Raw genomic sequence first — 19972 nt, 5'->3', positions numbered from 1 at the left:
CAGCAGCAGGATTGCTCTCCTTGCACTAGATGTACTTTGTGGGCTAGACGCTGTGGGCAGTTTTAATGAGATCTTGGTGTGCTGGAGAATTTGCCTCGACCGTTGACTTCAGGGAGACTTTTCCTCCCAGGTCCCTGCTCTTCTAATCGCTATTCCCACCCCAAGGAGCCAGGGTCTGACTTTGCCCTGTTGTGGGCTAAGCCGTGCAGGGCCTGGACCAGCGGCTGCTCACAGAGCAGGTCCTGGACCTGGTGTGCAAATTAAACGCTCTGCTCCTGACTATTGATGGCAGGTTTGCACAGCAGGAATGGTGGGTTGCCTATTACACAGACACACTAAAATTCATTGGCCTGCTTTTCTCTCTCTCATATTGTTTAGCTGGTGTAGCTGTTGGTTACTGCAACACTAACTTGTTTCCCCAGGATCATCTTCAAATAGGAGCTTCCTGCAGAAGGCAATGGTCTTTGTTCCTTATATCAGGGATATCTCAGGGTGGCCGCAGCACTGTTTGTGCTGGCAGTGGAAGGGCCCACTGCAGCCTGTGATGCTAATGTAGGCTGGGGGAGCATGGGTGCTGGGTGAAGCCTGCACCCTTCCCTCTCTGCAATATCGGAATTGCAGTTGTTATGAGCTTCCTAATTATTGAATCTCGGTAGTACTGCATGTTTAGAGACACTTTTTGAAGCAGGGAGAACCCAAGAAAGCTGCTCTGCTCTGGCCAGCTCTAGAGACGGTAGTGGTGTTTGTAAACCGTACAGTCCTTCATATATATAAATACACACACACACACATATATTTCCTCAGTGTTCTGTTACGATGATGGTATCTGTGGAATTCAAGCCTGCTGCCTTGTTTTTTGCTGATCTTACTCCTTCAGCTCAGAGCTATACAGTAGTTCAATATGGAAAGACAGAGGAAAAGAGGCTCCCAACTGGATTATCCACAAGTAGTGAGATATTTCTCTTTCAAATACCACACCTCACTGAGGTGCTTATTCCAGCTTGCCCAGCAAAGCCCTGATCCTATTCATGGAGGACAGCAGAGAAGACAAAGCTGACCTGCAGGTATTGATCCCAGTGATCATTTGGTTTATGCAAAGGCTTTTTTTTTTTTTTTTCTGGGTAAACTAAAGTAAAGAAGTGTTTGTTTAAACATCTTCAATGAATAGAAATGGCATGCATCTTTATAAGCCTGTTTTCCTTTTAGTACTGTCTCCCAGCATTTCTGCTGCTGTTTTCAGTCCTTGTCTAATGAGACTGTGAATGATAATAATTTCTCCTGGCTGCAAGTGCACTTAAGCATTAATGTCTGTTCGTTACATTTGCCATGGATCTATATAGGGAAAAGGTCATTAATATTTCTCAGTCCTCTATACCTCATTCAACTCACAGATTGATATCCATGATTCTCTGCCCTCTTATTTCAAAAGGGACTAATAATTACATCTGATGTCCGACTCAAAGTGCCTTTAGCTTCACCTGATAACCAATGGACAGGCACTCAGATATTTATAAACCAAGGCTTTGGAAGTGCTTTGTGGTGGACAAAGCAAAAATCCAGTGCACCAAGGTCTGGTCTGTTTTTTGAGTGTTTTGGCCCCAAAGCACGCTACATGGTTTGACACACAATGTTCATGTGTTTTCAAAGCTTTCCAAACTTCATTTGGTGAACTCCAGCTGCTTTCAGTGGGATCTTTGCTCACAGATCAAAGACTGTGACCCTCCGAGAATTTAAGTGCTCATATTTGGGTACTGCTCTTCCTTCATTCCTTGAACAAAATAGGAAAAATAAAAGCTATATGCAGTGCCACAGTACTGCTGCACTTGCTGAGGTTTGAGGAACTCTGTCATCTCTCTGTGGGTTTTGTGGCTGCTTGGAGACATCCCTTCCCTGCCCAGAGCAGCAGCAACACCCAGCCCAATGTGAGCCCACCAAAACCCTCTCCTGCCTCGTGGCTGCGTCCTCTTTCCATCCCATCTCGACAGCCTCCAGGCAGCAGCTCCATGCTCCCCACAGTACCAAAAATCCTTTAATGGGAGGTTGTGGGACATGGGTCTGCCTGGGCAAACTTTTCATGAGTCACCATCTCCTGCCCACCTTTGCCCATGGAGATCCTGTGTCCCACCTCACAAGACATCCTATGTATGAAAACCCAGCCTGTGGCCCTGGCTGGGAACAGTTGTCAGCAAAAAGCCAGGTCTGGGTGAGCTGGGTGAAGGGCAGCAGAGGAAGGTTGGAGCAAGGTGTCTGAAGGGAGTAGTGGAGGGAAGTGGGTTTGCGCTGCCCCTCAGGGTGCGAGGGACGTGCGGGCCGTAGGTTATCTGGTAACAGGGCTCACCTTCATCATTGGTGAGCTCTGCTCCAACCAAGGATTTTGCTCCCTTGGCCCCTGCATATCTTTACAGCTGGATTATGGGTTTAGGAAAGTCAAATGCCCTGAGATCACAGATACACGGTATCTGTTTATAGAGGAGAAGAGGAGGGAGAAAATCAACAAATTCCTGTGATATATTGTATGTCATCTGTACGTGACACTCCGAGACCTTCAAATGCTTAAACTAGAGACCTAAATATAATTTAGTTAGTAAAAATATACCTTAGTTATAATAAAATGATAATAGTGGAACTTGGCAACAGAGCAGCTAATAAATACTACACTTCTGAAATGTGCCTGGGATCCAAGTACATACTCTTTTACTGTGTAGTTAAAGCATGTGGCAGGACATGCTAGACCAAGATTTTCTTTTTGTCTTTCCAGTGGAAAACTAAAGTTCTTTGTTTAAGTGAAGCCCGTTGGGAATTTTTCTTAAGTAAAACAAGGAGCTAAAGAATTCCATCCCCTTGTGCCAACTTTTTTTCCTCCTTCAAGCCAAATTATCGATTAATGGGGCATTAAATACCAAACACTGCCTAGTTATATTCATAAACTTTTTTGTTTAGGTTCCATCAATACTTTCTCATTGGTGCTTCCAACAAAGATGTATTAAAAGATGAGATACTTTATTGTGAAAATACTATCCCTTCTAAACCTGTTTGACCTTATAAAAATAAAGGTCAGTAATCTGAAAGTCATTAAATTTGCATGCTTAACCCTATTTCTGATTTTTCAAAAGAAAAAAATATCTATACTCCTTTAAGATCTTCTTCCTCTTGAGCTTCATTCTTTGCCTTCCTCATTAGCTGTCTCCTTTTCGGTACCCTATCGTTTTGCCAGCAGAGCAGCCAAGTGAATGCTTGACCATATTTTTGTCTGGCTCTAGCGAAACCGTGATCTGACAATAGAATACTTTTCTCTGGGTTTTCCTTCTTCCCCCGGGGAACCATACTTCAAGGGCAACCTGCTTGTCCAGCATATGAACATGTGGAAAATCCACTGCTATGCACTAATGATTTTCAGATGGGCAATTGTTGCTGAAAATCATCCCAAGAGCAGCAGCTTCTCCACTGTAGCACCTAACCACTTTGGGATCGCATTGCTTGTAGCTGATCTGGGATAAACCCTTTGCATTTATGTATAGGGTGGTGACATTTGCTGCATCACACATATGTAGTAACAAAATTTAGGGGGAAAGGAGGTGAAAGTTACAGTTGTGGTTCTTTTTTGGCCATTGCAATGTGCATCAAAATCTGACACTTATTTTAGCTTGAAAGTATAAATGTAGGAAAAAACCGAGCTATGCCAAAGGTCCACAACAGCAAGGGAGAAGCACCCTAAATATTGTCCACAAATGAACCGCTTTCAGACTTTTGTTTAAAATATTTACAAGGCGACTTGTCACATGCTGGGAGAGAGAAGAATGAGTTTTAAATTTTAAATCTTTTCTATTACAGTTCTTCTCAAAATATGCATTCTTTTTAAACAACTTTCACTTTTAATCTGTAATTAAAGCCAAAGTTTTCTTTTAATTTTAAAAGCTTGTCCTTGGACTAAAATAACATGGAACATTTTTAAACATTGATCCAAGCTGCTGTAGATACATTTTATTTAAACCACAGAGCCTGCAGTTGGATTCCTTGCTTTGCCAGATCGGCTACGGACTGTAAGTGTGGCAGTAATGACTGTGGAGTCCTGGATGCTGCACTACCAGCGAGGAGGGTTGTTTTTCTGGAGTTGTTCCTCCCTTTGGGCCCTATTCATGAATGACTTAATCTCTGTGTATGATCAAATGTCGTGCAAGTTACTGTGCACAGAAGAATCAAGGAATGCTTCTCTTCCCCTTGTTCCTTACATGGAATTGCTGTGCCTGCCCGGCAAGCAGTTGGAGAGCGGTAAGGGGTGGGAAGCAAGCAGCAGCAAAAACACACACGAAAAACCACCAGAAGCAATATAAAAAGAGCGAGACAAAGAAAACAAAGAAAATTTTGAAAGATTGGGTGTGCAAGTTGGATTGGGCCGTACATAGCCGGTTCTAGTTTGTCCAGACAGCACCAGCTGGAGGGGAGCCGGGCTTTCAACTTGAGGGTGTTAAGGGGGCAATACATTCACCATGAAAAACAAAAGTGTTCACCAGTGTTTTCTCTGGAGCGTTGACCATAAAGATGATTTCTAGTGCATGTTTCTATTAACTTGTTTCATCTTGGAAAGCAAGCATTTACTGTTTTGATGGGCAGGTCTCAAGAAGTTCAGGGAATCAATGCTTCTTAGTCTTTTTATCCTCTTGACCTAATTGCTTGTGTGGTGTAATTCTGTCCTTTCACAGGATGTTAAAACACTTCGCTTGAAGCCAAGACAGAGATTTTCATTAGTTGTGATATTAATTACATGATTCATGCCATACAAGGAATTTTTCTTGTGATGTTTTGGTATTTTCTTATAGATCCAGCAGAACTGATGAAGTGGTGCATAACTGTCTCCATATTTATACAGACCTCTTCCTTAGTCTTTTAAGTTTCAGTAAAGGTTTTGCTTATGTTAGGTGCTGTTCTCAGTTAAGAGAGAAGAAAGGATTTACACTATCCACGTTGTTTTTCTCATCACCAACACCCTGTGACCGCTGCACAAAATCCTATCTGTCTCTCCCATGCCCTGGTTTGGGGACAGATTGCTATAGCAGGACTCCTACACCAAACAGTGACTGGTGGCAAATGGGGAATAGCTTGACTCAGGCACTGAACTCCTCCAGCTGTCAGTGGGAGCTGCACTTGTTTGTCTGGGACAGTGACTGGAATAGTCGTTTAGCTTTTTTGGAGAAACTTTCAATCCCTTTTGTACTGTCAATGGACTTAAAAGATGTACCTCGCTTTTCAGGTAGGTTACGGCTGGAGTATCATTTTAGCACTAGGAGGCAAAAGATAGAAGAAAGGACAGGGAGTGAAGGGAAAAAGGAAAACTCATAGCCAAAAAATAAATACGGGTGGGAAAATACAGAACAGAAACTTTTGGAAGGTTGTAAAGAGAGGAGAGTGCTGGGAGAGAACAGGGAGAGGGAAGGATTGAGGACAAGAAGTGTTGGAACAACTGAGGACAGATTTGAGGACAAGAACAAAAAGAAAGAGGAGAGAGTGATAGAGGGGAAGGAAGAGGAAAGAAAAGAGATCAAAGGGATGAAGGTAAGAGAAAATACTGAGGAAACAGATATGATGGAAATACTGTTAGGAATCTGCAGTGTAATGGGGAAGGGCTCTAGAATAAATTAGAGAAGCCTAGGAGATAGCATTTTTCACAGTCCAAAATTAGAAGTTTGACATTTTCCTTTTCAAAGTGTTTGAGAAATGACGGTAGATAAGCATCCAAGATATTGCCACTCTTCTTGGAAGGCACCTTTGAATCTAATTACTATGTCTTGGCATTTTTTTCCATGCTACACAGGCTAAGAGCAAATACACTCCCAGAAAAGGGTATGACCTTGCTTAGAATACAAAACAAATTAATGCAAACTGCTGCTCATAACTCAGGCAAAAACCAGAATTTAGCCTGGGACTGAGAGATACTCTAGTTCTGGTGGTAGTGGCAGGGATGTCTGTTCCTGTCGGGTGCATGGTTATTAATTTCCCAGTTTCTTGGTGAAGTCACAATCCTTGACTAAGCTGGACATAAAAGTATAGAAAACTTCATACTCTGTCTTAATCATACCCAACCAGACTCGTGAATCCCACCAAGACCTGTTTTGAAAACTGTATCTAGTTTTCAGGCTACTGTAAGACAGTTTGGCCAAGTGTGGAGGCTTCTCTGACCCAGTATTCCTGAAAGTTTGGTCTTCTCCCAGGTCTACTCCTTTCTGTAAATTTTTCAGATCAGATACTCTATTGGAAAATTTTTCAAGTCATCACCTGTAAGCTGCAGGCAGAATATCTTCTTAACCTATTGCACAGTTGGCTGAGGGCAGTGTCTTCGTGCTCCTCTGAGATGAGCATCGGTCTGTAGCATAGAAAGGGCATCACCCAGGATGGACTGATAGTTTGGTCCTGAATGACAAATCATGCATTCCTGTATAGTTCACGATATATATGAACATACAGCATGTAATGCCAGATCAGATTATACCTATAATTTTCAAGTTCAACAAAAGGTTTTGTTTCTTTTTCTCCAATCATTTTTTAAAGAAACACAATTTATCTGAATTAAAAACATGATTGGTGATGACGAGTGGGTGGTTCTGTTTACCCTGCCATATTATATAGTACCACTTTTACTCCTTGTTTGGATAGCAGTCACAAGACCCAGATATCAAGCTGTGAAAGTATTTTTCTTGCAGCAGCCTTTCTGTTTTTGGCAGGCAGTGGCTTTGGAGATGCCTAGCATTTTGTCATGTGATTGGACTGCTGATGAGGTTTCTGTGCTGCCTCATTTTCCTGGATTCCATCTGAATTAACTCTTCTTTGGGTCACGATCATTAGCACACTTCTGAATGAGTAGAGCTTTGAATCATAGTGTAATGAGCTCCTAATACTTAGTCTCTATAAGGAAACAGCCCGTAAAAAAGGAATTTGCTGCATTTGTTCCATGTGACAGAAATCTGTTTTCTGTACCTCCAGCTGTCCACATCGAAAACACATTCCTTCTTCACAGTAATATTCCTTCCTGAAACAAGGGAAAATGAGGGGAAATGACTAGTATATAATCGTTCCATCTAAAAACTTCAGCTTAGTCTTGTAAACACATAAACTAGTTCTTTGTAAACAAACGTCTTAATTTTCTTTAAGTATTTAGATGTCAAAGCTAGAGAAGCTGGATATGTCAAACACATATGGTTCCTATTGCATCAGAGGCTTTCTTAATTTTGGTATTCTAATTGAAAAGACATTTTTGAAAGCATGCTAACTTTACAGAAACTAATCTATCTGACTCTGTTGGGTCTAGGTTTTATTCTTCCATCTATCACCACACTCTGGAAACATTTTTGACTTTAAATGTACAGCGGTAATAATATCCCTCATGGACTTTGAATTGCCCTCAATACTTCCAATGCTTTATGTGAAAGCATGGTTTGGGGTAGTTGATGTTGGGGAACTGACAGGGGCTTAAAGGGGAGAGAATTAGCAAGAGACATCAGGGAAGGAATGGGAGTAGGGACTATAATTTATTTGTAAGTTTTTGCCTTATCCCTATATAATTTATAGCACAAAATGCCCTAGGCTAAGTAGTATCTTTAACTGGACAAAATTTCTATCCACATCAGAGACATACTGCAGGTCTGCTTTAAAATATAAGCTCTTTTATAAATGTCACGGAGCAACTACCTGCCTTGGATAAAGCAAAATTTCAGTTTGGCATCCAATATGTATTCATTTTTCCTCCTACAAATAATAGACAGAAAACTATTAAGTTACATTTGAAATAGAAAACACATTTGTATCTCAGGCACTGCCATTAGGTTTTCTGCTAATGTGGACTTTACCTGCAGGTGCATGCTCTGCAGAGAGCTGAGCAATACACACGTGCTCGCAGGTTGCGATGGGGTGGGATGTCTTGTAGAGCTGAGTTAGAGCCCCCTCTCCAGCAGCACCCTGAGCACTTTGCAGCACAGGTGCTGGGCTCTGACCTGCTGTAGTGCGTGCACCAGATGTGCCGCTGGCTTTCGTCTGAATTCTGTGTAAATCCACCTTTCCCAAGCATACAGAATATTTAACAATAAAATACCTTTTTGTAATCCACTAACCTCTAAAATATAAAGTCCACAAAGGTCATAGAGGTAAATTTATTTATTAAATGGAAATACTTGGGTCCAAAAAACATTATGAATCATTTTGGTGTTTTAAGTTCAGGATGCAGAGTAAATTATTCCAAAAATAATGGTAGCCAAATGTCATTCCCTCCAAACGTTTGTGTAATATCTATTTATCTGTGGGCAGATGACTGCTATGTATAATCAGAGGCAGACTTTTGTCAAATTGAGACTAAGTAAACACAGCTGAACACAAGCAAGTTGGACTACAACTTTTTCTGAGTTTTGCCAGCACTGTTATGACCTTGAAAATGAGCGTTTCTTCAGAGCAATCTGCTTTCAATATGGAAGAATTTTTAGTGTTTCAGATTAAGAAGTGTTGATTGGAAATTTGTTCTATTTAATTTTTTTTTTCCAAATAAATGAAAAGTGTGTATTTGTCCAAAGGAGGGCATCCTTTCTGCTGCTTAGAAAATAAGAATATTTTATAAAGGAATGTTTCTTACATACATCTATAAGAACAAGAACAACAATTAGAGAAAGAGCTGTAGACTCATCTGAAGCTTCATTATATAACCAGAGAAAATTTTCTACCATTTCCTTGAAATAGAAATGCTGCTTTTTTTTTAAATGTGCTGTGCAAGTAAACATAGTAATTAGAGATTAGATTTTAAACCACTACATATCTAGATACTGTTTTCATGATCCTTGAAAAAGTAGTACTTCTATTTATAAATTTTGCCCATTTTTCTAAAACTTAGTCTACTACTACACATTTTCTACAGATCCTGTTTTTCTCTGAGACACAAAAATAAACCAGTCTGATTTTATTGACAAACAGGAGTACAGTTTAAACCTTAGTTTTACTATGCAAATTTTCTGCTCTTATATCACTAATCATTTGTACAGAAAACATTTTGCTTTCTTAATTTTAAAGGCCACAACATTTGGAGTCTCAAGGAGACTTTGGACAGAAGTCAAATAGGAGTCTTGCTCAAAAATTTGTCTTCCAGTAATTACAGCAAGTGAGTCTCATCCATTGCCAGTATCTGTTTCAAGGCACTTATTTTGAATGGATATTTTTTAAAGTGCTGTGTATAAACCAGCTTATGCACCAAATTCAGGCGTAGGACACGTGCACAGCGTTGTGGCCAGGGGAAACTTTCCCAAAGTCTTTGTGCCTCATATCCACGAGTCATACTTCCCAGTCTGCCTTTTTGGGGCAACAATTACCACTTTCAAATTTCGAACAAATTCTTATGGCAACAACAGTTTAATGCCAGCAGCCAAGTATACACAGCATCTTGTATTTGATGGGTTGCTACAGTATGGCTTTGACTTTTCAAGCCAAGTACCATCCCAGCAGGTAGTCTTGGAATGTTTTGAAGGAACTGCAGCAGAAGTCTCTTTTTGCTTCAGTTTTCTCTTGCCCTATCATAGTAGTAAAAGAAAAATGAGGATGCAGTTTGAAATGGGGAGCAGGGAGAAGAGGAAGAAGATGACAGAAAATAGGATAACATGACTGAAAAACTAATTTAAATTGAGAATTGCAAACAGTGGATGAACCTGTACATTCATGCATATTCCTATACTTTGTTCTCTGTACCAAAACACAGATTTTAAAAACAAAGGAGGAGATGCTGCTTCCAGACCTGGCTGAGCAATGTGGCTTCTTAACCAGAATCATCTGGAAAAGGCCTTGATGACAGGGGTTTTAGACACTTTGTTGTTTCCTCTGGGCAGCTCCTCCTTGGGGACTAAGGGTACAGACACTCATGGTGTCGGCATCCTGGTTCTTATTTTGGGATTTCTGCTTCACCACAAAGGCTAATGAGGCTTGTAAAAATAAAAATAAAACCAGAATGTGCCAGCTGCCATCTAAGCCCACGAACTGGGCCTCTGGGTGTTTGGAGGTTGCAAGGCAGGTACTAATTGCAAAGCTTAGCACCATGAGGCAGAACTTGCCTTCAGTTACAACAGCTTGCAGCAGCAGCTGGCTGGGTTTGAGGTGCAAGAGGAAGGGGAGAGCCTCGCTGTGGATGGGGCTGTGGGTGGTCAGCAGCCTTCAGGGTGTGTTGAGCAGCCCTCAAGATGCTCCTACCTGATATGATAGTTGCCTAGGAAGTGCTCTCAGGAAAGTATTAAAAAAAGGTATGCTCAAACTTGAGTTGCATTTGGTCTTGGTGGTACATGCCCGCACTAGTCGAGTTCTGCCTGCAGGCTGGGTGAGCCACTCTCTCAGCGGTGCTCTGAGGGGATGGTTTTGCCAACACCTTTCTAGTTTGTTCATCTGAAATAAAACAGTGGATGACAGCCAACTAGGTAGGTTGTGTGAGTGTTTTGTGTGCCCTGGTGAATCTGTACCCTCACATACAATGTTTGCTTGTGGTGCATGGTCTGTTTGCCTGGTGTTGCAGAAGGAGGGTGGGGAGGTGTGCTGCGTTTGTGTGGCAGGGCTTTTTTGTAGCAGGGGAGGGGGCTACAGCAGTGGCCCCCTGTGAGAAGCTTCTTGAAGTTCCCCTTGCTCCCAGTCAGACCTGCCTCTGGCCAAGACTGAGCCAGTTAGTGACAGTGGCTGCACCTCTGCAAAAACATATCTAAGAAGGGGAGCCTGGGAGGAGGAGTGGCGATTGCAAGAATGACACCTATGCGAACACAGAGATCAGTGGAAAAAAGGAGGAGGAGGGGAGGTGTGCCAGAGCAGAGACTCCCCTGTGTGCCGTGGTGAGATGGCAGGGCCACCCCCCTGCAGCCCACGGAGGTCCATGGTGGAGCAAGATCCACCTGCAGCCCATGGAGGACACCACACCACAACAGGTGACCGTGCCTGAAGAAAGTCAGGACTCGGTGGGAAAAAGGTCCTGCTGCTGTAGTTCAGCTCTGAGAGGACGGCAGCATATGGGAGTGACCCACACTGGAGCAGCTTAGGAAACGCTATGGCCTGTGGGAAGGACTCATGTCGGAGAAAGTTCATGGAGGACTGTCTCCCATGAGAGGGACACCATGCTGGAGCAGGGGAAGAATGTGAGGAGTCCTCCCCTGAGGAGGAGGGAGCAGCAGGACTGACTGCAACCCCATTCCCTGCCCCCTGCACCACTGATGGGGAGGAGGTAGAGAAATTGGGAGAAGAGAGAAGGGGGAGGGGAAGTTGTTTTTAAGATGTGGTAAGACTTATTATGGTCCTACTCTGTCTGTTAAGTGTTGTTGTTAGTGTCTGAAATAAACTGATGTTCTTCTTTTCTTCCCCTAATGAGTCTGTCTTTTGCCCATGACTGTAATGGGTGAGTCATCCCTCTCTGTTCTTATCTCAATTCCCGAGCCTTATTGCTTTATTTTCTCCTTCCCATTCCTGAGGGGAAAGGTGTAAGTGAGCGGCTGCATGGTTGACCTCTGGGCTTAAACCACCACAGGAGGAAAGCAGGCGTTGTCTGCACATGAGATTTGCTGCATCTGCTTTGCAGACCCTTTGCAGGTCTCCATAAACTTTGCAAACCGTGATATATAGACTATTGCTCTATGGGAAAGCTTTGGCTCACGGGCAAAAGTAAAAAGTAAAAATTCTTGCAAAATGAAAGAAAAAGCTTTTATTGTTTTAAAAGTGGAAGTAGAAGTACTACTAATAATAGCAGCAAGTTAATTAGAGAACATGTAACAGTTCAGTTCACAGACCGTAAAGCCTTTGTGTTGTAGCTGCCTGGCTTGTGTGGCTGCTTAGAGTCCTCTTATCCTCCATCCAAAGTCTCAAAGCTTAGAGTGGGACTGTGTTGGAGGGATCAAAGGATCTCAGTTTTTTTCACCATAGTTACTCCCCCAAAAATATGAATGTTACTTATGTCTGGAACTGTGGCTTCCTGTCTCATTGCTTTTCTCTATAGAAGTGGAAATTCAGGATCTGGAAGGTGAGGATGTAAGGATATCTGTACAAATACATGATTGTTGCAGATGCTGCTTACCCTTAGGCAAGCATCTAAGCAAGTCAGGGAAGACACATAAGCAAATTACAGAAGTGTGAGTTACTGTGAGATAAATTTGGTTGCTCCTCAAGCAAAAAGTCCACAGTGATTTCCAACTGCATCTGTGTAAGGAATTGCATTCTATGAATGCAGATATTTTCCATATTTTTATGCATGTATATGTAGCCCAGTTTCCTCTGATCATAAACTCTGCTGAGTGGAGGGGGGTTTTTTAATTTACGGCAACAGGAGGGAAGACTGGTTATTTATGCATGCTAATAAAGCTTCTGAGTTATTTTTGATCCACAGATCTTTCAAATTATTCAAAATTCATATTTTTTTTAAGTGTCGGTTGATTTAACCATAAATACCATATGGCTTTCCCCTAAATATGTGTTTTAAGTCTGATATAGCAAACTGTTGCAGGAGAGAATTCCCTAATAGAAATCTCCTGACTTCCAGAAAAATGTGTATGAGCTAATGCAGAACAAATATGCAGTATATATGACATTATTGCCTTCTGCACCTGTCTTGCATATTTCTGAAGCACCCTATCTCTGTGCCACCTGATATTTTTAAACAAACAATATTCACCCACTTTGCAGGAAAAAAATTTACAAGGGTCTGCTTTAGATAACATTGTCTCTGATATTGGAGGCTGCTAGCCAGCAATTCAGTTAGGGTTTAGAGGAGGCTATTGGCTTTAGCTGTTGTTAGATCATGTCCGATATTGTGACTTGGGCTACGCTTGTCAAGGTAATCCGTGCCTTTTGGGGAGAAATATGTTTAATAGTTCTGGATAATACATTTTTTCTCTGTGGTAATAATACATTGTGCTGCAATAATTTGTCGTTTTATTAGTACAAAGGCATGGATTTTTTTTTATCACTCATTATTTAAAAGATATGTGCTATTACTGTCACAATTATTACTACTGTTTTGGTGTAGTTGCTATTTAGGTATAGTTCCCAGTGTCCAGTGTAGCTTTTTCAGGTGAGAGCTCTCTGCAGTGATCTCAGAGAATTGGCATCTTCACTGAGAGAAACAGCCTGGGCATATTGCCCATGGTTCAGATACTCTCTATTTGAAAGCAAATCTGTTTGGCTTGAAATATTGTGGCTTAGAGTCCTCTAGAGCTCAGCAATTGCATCTTTGCGAACTACTCTTCTTGGGATGAATGGCAGAGGGTTTGAATACGCCTTGTTGTTATGCAGCGTGTTCTACAGTTAGAGTAGCGCACGGAACAGCAATAATCTCTGCAGCGTCATGGAGTGAATTTTACAGAGGCTTCAAAATTCATGCAGTTGTGCTATACCAAGAACTGCAAGCAGTATATTAAGGTCAGGATGAGTTAGGAAGCCCTGTCTCTCCTCAGCAATCTTTGCTACGATACAGGTCTGTTAATGTGGCGTAGCGTTGCTGTTGCAGCTGAGACAGTGTGCTATGCCACGTGGATACACGATGCCCTGCTACGTGGTGCTCATTTACTCAAGCATGCCTCAACATCTGAGTGCCTGAGTGCTGAGAAGTCTGAATTCAGTTCCATGTTGTTATCAGTTGACGATGCTTCCCTGCTGGTTTTTTGAAAATCTCTGTCTCCAAAAGCAGCAGCAGTGTGTGTTGAATAACAAACCCCTTCACATTCAGACTCTTCAGGTTTGGGAATGGAGCCAACATTCTTGAAGAATGATTTAGTGGCCAATAAACATCTGCAAAGTCTGTTAGACTGTCAGAAGCAGTAACATTGAAAGTAAAGATCATATCAGTAGCAATTCCCCTGTCCTGACAAGACATTCAGTGCAAATATTTGTTCAGTCATCCTTGCTCTCATTCCCGTTATCACAGACAGTTTCACATGTTTTGCCAAAAGAGCAATTCCATCTTCTTCCACAAAGCTGTTCACATCCCCGGCCTTTGCAATGTTAAATACTGGCCTACTACTGTTTCAGGACCTCCCACACATGCTCCTTTGGAGTGCGGGAGCCTCATTGATCTTACGCAAAGACTCTGCTGTGAAGGCCTCTTACAACTTTCTATTAGTGAGCATCTGCAGTGTTAAGATTTTGCTTCTCCTTGAGGATTCAAGCTCAGTTTGGCTTATTTATTACACTGTATCAATTTCCATGATAGCCAGGATGGTCTCTGAGCTCTTCTAAGTACAGTTCCTCTGCAGAGTCATTGAAATTGCACTGCGCTAGGACTCAAACCATTTTAAATGCAAGATGATGTTTGGAGAAGAAGGAGGTGTTCCTGCTTCTTCAAAACCACTTGGCAAATAAGTACATCTTCCTGAATAATTCTGGGCACATGATTTTTGTGCTCCAAGAGCCTTCTCCCTTTTGCCTGGTTTGCTGTGCTACCTCTCACTTGCTCGGTGAATAGGAAAACTGAAAACACGGCCCTTCTTGAGATACCTCCCAGTTTATTAGAATCTCTGAGGGCCTGTTCAGAAGGTGTCTGGGAATATTTAGGTTTGGGAAGAAATCCTGTAATGGAAATAATAACACTGCAAGTTGTGGTGAGAAGGAGCATGAAGACTGCAATAGCTTCACAAGGGAAAGAAGAGGGAGCAGAACTAAAAACTTGATTCAGAAATAATGCAATGAAACACTAAAATAATTTTTGTGCAGTTGGAGGTGAGACTAGTCCACAGGCAACTATTCTCCCTGCAGCTCACTCAACAATGTTTCTTTCTACTGGTTATTCTACATATGATCAGGGAGGTGTGGGACTACAGCTTTCTGCCTAGGTTCCTGTAACTCCTCAGGATGCTGAGTAAAATGGTTCTCATCACATTTTTAGCTAGATAAGGAAAGAGATGCTTTTCTGACATATGTGAGCTGGCCCAGTTTGAAAGAAGCCTCAAAACCCAACTCACATCCTCACTGGGTGCTTGTTGCCACTTCTCTACCAAAAAAATCACTAATGTGAACGCAGAGCTGAGCCTCTCAGGACAGGATGATTAATTTCATGATCTGCTGTTCAGTGTCATTTGATACATTCCATCTGGTCCTTTGCAAACTTCAATAAACTTCTTTTTATACGACGTGTGTAGGATTTCACAAATAGGGAACCGAGGCACCAAAAAAATCACAGTTTGAAGTCATTTTAGATAACCTAAGATCTTGTAGCTGTTAACGATTTCATGGCTCTTTATACATTCAAAGCACAGCCCTTGTTGACCTCATTGGTGGTCACTGCTGAAGATGAGAGCCCAGGCTCTTGAGTCAGAGTCCAGAGATTGGGGAATGTACTGTGGCATCTGTGAAAAGGTCAGTTAGAAGAGCTTACCAAGCCCCACACAAACCTGTAGCACAAGCAGAGGGACTGTCAATCACTAACATGATTTACTGGCATTGTTAAATCCATCTGACTATCTTTTATCTTCTTGCATTCCTCTCCCGCAACAGCCTCGGAACCACTGTGCTGTGCCGCTGAGGTTGTGCGGGGAAAGGTCTAACCTGCTGCTCTGGGTTCTTCCCCAGAGAGGGTCTGTCCTGCACCTTCAGGGAGGTGGTCACCACAGAAAATACCACATGTGATCATGCTGCTGTATCTCACAGTATGCTCAGTGGGAAGGCAGACAGCTTTCCCATTTTTATGCACACATAATATAGAAGCAAATGCAGATATGTATATATATATAAACATATCTGTATCTCCTTATAGACACAAATAATTTTTTAGATTTCACATGTAATTCTTTCATTTGTAGGATCTGTTGTGCAGCAGTTGGTTGGGATTACTGTGAGGTTCTTATGCAGTTTACAGCCATTTTGAAAGCTACTTGACTCTTGGAGCCCTGTATGTGCTTATGCACTTCCATACAAGCTGCTTGAATTTTAATGCTTGCGATCACACAGAGTGCACTAAGTTTGGGACATAACTAAGGTACCTGGGGTTTCATATTTGGACATAAGTATTGTGCACATCCCAGTACCCCATGCAGTGCATGGAAGTAGCTGTATTTAAAAAGACCTTATTTGTCAGTCCTTTCTTTATCTTACAGGCAAGTGAAAGAAACAGTGAATTTCCTCTCTGTGACAGACTTATCCATTCTTTATTGCATGCTGCTGGCTAAACACACCCTGGAAATCAGTTCTGGCATTCACTTAGAAGTTCCTCCACTTGCCTGAAAATACAGCACCTTGTAATTTAAATTGCCTTTGTGCAGCCTATGCCATGTCTGAGCCCACTTGGCTCCCAAGGGCAGGAGAGGAGCTGGCTCCTGCAAGAGGGGCCGCGGGAACAGGGGGCACATTTCTCTGAATTCTGCAGGAGGCTTCTGAAAATATCCTGTGTGCATGCATTCATATCATAACGTTACACCGCATATGTAGGGTCTGCTCCCAAACCCACAGCCAACTAGCATAACAAAATCAGATTTTACTGCTGTAGTGTCAGCCTAGGGTTGAAATACGGCTTTGAAACCCTCCCTTTCACCCTGCTTTTTTAATGAAAAACAATCGGGCTGGAGTGTAATAGTGCTTACCCTGGCTGCATTTGACTTCAGCTTTTTACTTTTAAAGCCTTATTTTAGGCTTTAAGAGCTCCCAATTAAACTTTTTAGATCCAGAGTGAAAGCCTGAACGTGCCTGCCTGCACAACAGCGAGATTCCTGGGTGGGAAAAAGATATTTTTATATTGAAAATAAAGAAAATTAACGCACTGATATGTTTTCTCCTTTCATACTCCTTACTCTTTCCTAATGAATCTTCATTTGTCATTTTCTCATTTCCTTTTTTTTAACTTCTCCCATACCCTTTATTTATTATTTTTTCTCTTCTCCTTTCTTCCCTGCTGCCTAACTTGGTTTTCACTGTTAACCCGTAACAGTTTGCAATAGGAGAGCTATTTCATCCTTCCAGTCAGCACAGCACCTGCTCTAAATCCTTTTCTAAATAACACCCGAAAAATGAAGCCTGGGTCAGATATTTGTTTATCCATTATGAAACGCATATAGGAGACCATCACCAAGGAATCTTGACAACATTACACTATTAATTACATGCCAACTCAACGAGGAAAGATTTGATTTCAGTCAGCTTTGCAGCAAACCTGAAAAGAAAATAATACCATATAACCGTCAGTTCGTTAACAGCTCGCCTCCAACTCTACACAGCCCTGACTCCCATTTAAGCCCTGCTAAAGTCTGGCTAAGAAAACAAGTCTCACACAGTGCCCTGCAGCTCACCAAGGAGAACACACTGTCACTGGTCATGGGAAATTTAGAGCCAGCCGTGACAGCCTGAACAATGAAGTGATTTACACCAGGTTTGTATCTAGTTTGCTAACTCATAAATTCTTACATGCAGGTGCATAGCCCAAGACTGTAAGACCATTTGCACCATGCCTACTATTATGTGGGGCTTTCAGTGCACTTATTAATGCAAATGTTAATATAGACTTGCAAACTCAGTTCTCTTTTATGGTTTATAAAATACACCTATCCCAGTCTCTGTGGGCATGTACACTCATTTTATAAAAATCCCATCTATTAAAATGTAACTAGATGCCTACTCCCACTTCAGCAGGCTCCAGGCTGCACAGGGAAAAAAAGTCTTCAATTTCCCAGGTATTCAGGAAAAAAACTGGAGGTACCAGTCCCTCACAGTTAAAGTTTATATCTGATGCTTTGGTGTAAGAAGCAAATTTCAAAGAAAGATTTCACTGAAAAGGCTTTGTCTGAGGCATGGTGGGAAAGGGATATTTCTGACATTGGCAAGACTAACCTATGGGTCTTAATAGAAGAGGTCAGACCAAGGCGAAAGCTGTTCCTGGAAAAAAAAAACACCAGAACAACAGGGAAAAATACTCACTGTAGCTGTCACTGTGAACATAAATTGTCATTATGCAGTTTGTTCATCTTGAAAGGACGTAACAGCTGATGACAGGTCAGTTGTTATACTTGGTGTCACTGTGAAGCCAAAGGAGTGAGGTAACAGGGTTGTGGGGGTGACTTCATTACAAGCTGCTCCACAACCTCCTGCTGGAAGAAAGAGAGGGCAGTGGGAAATGAAAGCTTTGCTGAAAAGGAGTTTTCTCTAGAGCCTGGGCCCAGAGCTTGTTCCTGCAAGTTTCTGACAGCTTTCCTCCTCCCACCCAACAAAAGGACAAGGTAATAAATCTCTGTCAGTAGAAATCTGGTACCCCCCTGAGATCAGACCAGCTGCGACTGGTATCATGCGCACTCTCACGTCGCGCTGCCTCGCCGTGTCTGCAGCCACAGGTCATCTGAAACTCCAGCGGGGGCTTCCGTCCCTCCACCAAAAAGCTCTGCTGCACAAGCACTGCCAGCCCCAGCCGGGTGGTTTCACACAGACCTGCCCAGTCCAGGACTTGCTGTAGGCAGGAATGGCTTCATGAGGGACAACACTGAGCAGATCCCGTGTGGAGGTGGCCCAGGGTCTGCAGGAGGTCAGCCACTAGGGTGAGTTTGGGGAACATTTCTGTAGGAGATTCTGCAGTTTGGAGTCCCTTCCAGCGTGAGCTTTCCTGTCTGCACTTCTCCATAATTCATCCTTAATAGGTCTGATGTCCCTGAGGACACCTGAGAGGATGGTGCAAGAGGAAAAGAGTTTTAAGAGTTTCTGCTGGATCGGACGAGTCCTGTCTCTGTGTAGAAAGCCTTTGGTATGTGGGTGACTGGCTGAGCAGTATCAACCTTCAGAAACTCATTTGTCTGTTCACATCAGGCTCAAAATGGGAGCCCTGCAAGTGTAAGCATGGGAAAGCCAACACCTGCTTCCTCTGATTCAAGATGGGGGAGCCACCGTTTGCTGCGCTGGGGTTTTTCAAAAGATGCTACGGTCTGTACCAAGATTAAATGACATTCCATTTAAGAGCAAAGGCCTGGCCTGGTGCTTTGGGCTACAGTTTCCCCTCCCTTGCTCTGCTGAGCAGCCTGGGCTAAGCCACCTTCCCTCTCCAGATGTGGGTGAACGTTAGTGATGTGGTGTGATTCATGGTACTTTGGGATCTTTTGGGAGGAAAGAAGATGTGTCCATGCAGGAAAGTACAGGAATATTAATGCTAGTTAACCCAATTTTATTCTTGAAGAATCAGAGATCTGAAAGCCAGATGTGCCCTGAAACTGCAGTCTGGAAAATACTAGAGTCAAGGTGTGTGTGTATGTGACCTACAGAAATACCTCATCTCACCACTAATTTACTCACACATGTAAACTTCATTTTTCATTCAGCTGCCCCAATTTATTTCCTGTTCCTCCCTCTTTTTTCTCTTCTTGCTTGTTTTGAAAATGCTGGTCAACACATGTTAAGCCAGTCTCCAAAACCAACAAAAGAAAGTTCAGGAGAGGGAGCGAGAGAAACAGCTGAATAACATTGCCAATTTTAAAATGAAGATAAGTTATACAGGACCTTTTATTGAACCAACAAATATTTTATAGTGTTCACTATTTGGGGCCAGCAGGTTTTTTTTTTCCCTCCATTTTGAGCTAGAGTAGAAGGTGTGTAATTCGTCAGGAATCTGTACAAGTTTAAGTAGCTTCAAGAAATATGATGGTCATGTGGGACTGACCTATTGTGTCTTGACTTCCCTGTCCATTTTTTCCCCACTACATAATGTTCTGTACCCTTTCCTCTCTGTCTCATTCCCTCATTCACACATTCTTTCCCCTGTTGGTTTCAAGCCATCTTTTCTTTGTCAGTGTTACCTGATAACACAAAGCAGGATTTTAAGCCAGTTGTTGCGGTTCGGCTTGAGCTGTATATAACACCGAGTGGGGGAGCAACGTGGATGCTTCTTGGTCCTACGTAAGTGGTTGGTCTTTCCTTTGCTGTTCCCAGCAGGGCCTTCAGGAGAAGTCAGTTCATCACCACACACGTGTGATATTCTTAGGTCAGAATTCTTAGATCCAAAGAATAAAATGTAACTATAATTAACATTATTTAG

The 19972-nt window shown here is 42.3% G+C and overlaps 1 protein-coding gene and 1 long non-coding RNA gene across 2 annotated transcripts in view; one reads left to right on the top strand and one right to left on the bottom strand.

Annotated features, from left to right (window-relative positions):
• Nucleotides 1–19972, top strand: part of MKX (mohawk homeobox) — a 49084-nt gene that overhangs the window by 20552 nt on the left and 8560 nt on the right. The window lies entirely within an intron of this gene.
• On the bottom strand, nt 12294–19267 carry LOC113477131. Its single transcript, XR_003397848.1, has 3 exons — nt 17878–19267; nt 16551–16676; nt 12294–14544 (listed from the first exon to the last, which is right to left on the bottom strand). It is a non-coding gene; the product is annotated as an uncharacterized LOC113477131 (long non-coding RNA).

This window comes from Athene cunicularia (assembly GCF_003259725.1).
Source record: "Athene cunicularia isolate RWA chromosome 2 unlocalized genomic scaffold, athCun1 chr2_part1, whole genome shotgun sequence".
NCBI classification, from domain to species: Eukaryota; Metazoa; Chordata; class Aves; order Strigiformes; family Strigidae; genus Athene; species Athene cunicularia.
Note: the sequence above shows the minus strand (reverse complement) of the source record. Positions and strands in the feature narration are given on the sequence as shown.